The sequence below is a fragment of the Perognathus longimembris genome, chromosome 13 (assembly GCF_023159225.1).
Source record: "Perognathus longimembris pacificus isolate PPM17 chromosome 13, ASM2315922v1, whole genome shotgun sequence".
Classification (NCBI taxonomy): Eukaryota; Metazoa; Chordata; class Mammalia; order Rodentia; family Heteromyidae; genus Perognathus; species Perognathus longimembris.
Window position 1 is genome coordinate 27225928 of NC_063173.1, and position 1671 is coordinate 27227598.

General features: G+C 37.5%; 1 non-coding gene across 1 annotated transcript; it reads right to left on the reverse strand.

Moving 5' to 3' along the window:
* Positions 1-1321: 1321 nt before the first annotated feature.
* Positions 1322-1428, reverse strand: LOC125362827. Its single transcript, XR_007213129.1, has one exon. It is a non-coding gene; the product is annotated as a U6 spliceosomal RNA (small nuclear RNA).
* Positions 1429-1671: the final 243 nt, after the last annotated feature.

Genomic DNA, 1671 nt, shown 5'->3' on the forward strand with positions numbered 1-1671 from the left:
TTATTGCCAGTCCTGGGGCATGGACTCAGGGCCTGAGTACTGTCCTTGGCTTCTTTTTGCTCAAGGCTAGCACTCTACCTCTTGAGCCCCACGGCACCACTTCCGGCTTTTTTCTATATATGTGGTGCTAAGGAATCGAACCCAGAGCTTCATGTATACAAGGCGAGCACTTTACCACTAGGCCATATTCCCAGCCCCATCCTCTCCTTTCTATATTACAGTTGGTTTGATTTAAATCACTACTTAAAAACAAACCTAATCAACTTTTTTCTTTTTTTTTGGGGGGGGGGGCAATCCTGGGACTTTTACTCAGGACCTGGTCACTGTCCCTGAGTTTCTTTTGCTCAAGGCTAGCGCTCTACCACTTGAGCCACAACACCACTTCTGGCTTTTTCCGTTTATGTGGTACTGAGGAATCAAACCCAGGGCTTCATGCATGTTAAGCTACCTTCTAATCAACATTTCAAAGGACAGTTTTGGGGCCTTTGTTGGGTGTAGTCCATTATATATGATTTTGTATCTCATAGATCTGCAAGTGTGTGCTTTACTACAAAAACCCAGTACTTTTAAGACTGTAATTTTGAAGTGAATTTCTGTAACACATTAGAAAAGTGATGGTTCTGCTATAAGAAGAGTTAACTGAAGCAATTATTTTCAAATTACAGTGCAAAATGGCAAATTATCTCTGAGGTAGCATAGCTAGCTAGTGTTATTTTTGTATATTGGAATAACAAAACTATTTCCAAATTACATTGTCTTCAAGTAAATGTTTCTGTTCAAGTAAATGTTTCTAAGCAAACATACATAATTATTTTAATATGGCATAGTATATTTATTTTAAAAGTAGTCATTATGATTTTTTATTTACAAGTAGTCATGATTCTCCAAAAAAAGATACAAGGCAGAATGCTATATTTTAATTAAAAATAAGATTTAAAAATACATTCTGCGGGTGTCAATGGCTCACGCCTATAATCCTAGCTACTCAGTAGGCTGAGATCTGAGGGTCACAGTTCAAAGCTAGCCTGGGCAGAAAAGTCTCCGAAAGACTCTAGTTTCCAATTAACCACTCAGAAAGCAGAAATGATGCTGTGACTCAAGTGGTAGAGCACCAGCCTCGTGCACAAAGAGGCTCAGGGAGAGTACCCAGGCCCTGTGATCAAGCCCTACAACCAAACCCTCCCCCAAATCTGTTTATAAGCTGATAGTACAATATAATTCTAAAATTTGGTGTGTTCATTTTTAAATTATAGTTTTATTATCTTTACTTGCACAAAGGAGTTACCATTCAACCAATTAGTTTATGAATACAATGCATCTGAAAAACATGGAACACTTCATGAATTTGTGTGTCATTTTTCTGTGGGGGCCATGCTAGTCTTTTCTGCATTGTTCCAAGTTTGGTGTATGTGCTTCCAAAGTGAGCACTAGCATGCTTATTAATAGACTATTTTGTCCAAAAAATAAACTTAAAATGCTAGCAGCTAATTTCCTATCTTCTTTGTGTTTATATACAATTTAAGAGTAAGCTTAAGTGTTTCTACTTTTCTATTACCAGATGAATTATTGTTTCAGACTGATTTCTGTCCAGGCCAGCAGAAATAGTAGAAATCTTTCTGGACCTGCAAATACTTAATGCTTGTAAATGTTAGATTCTCACACCATGGTCTA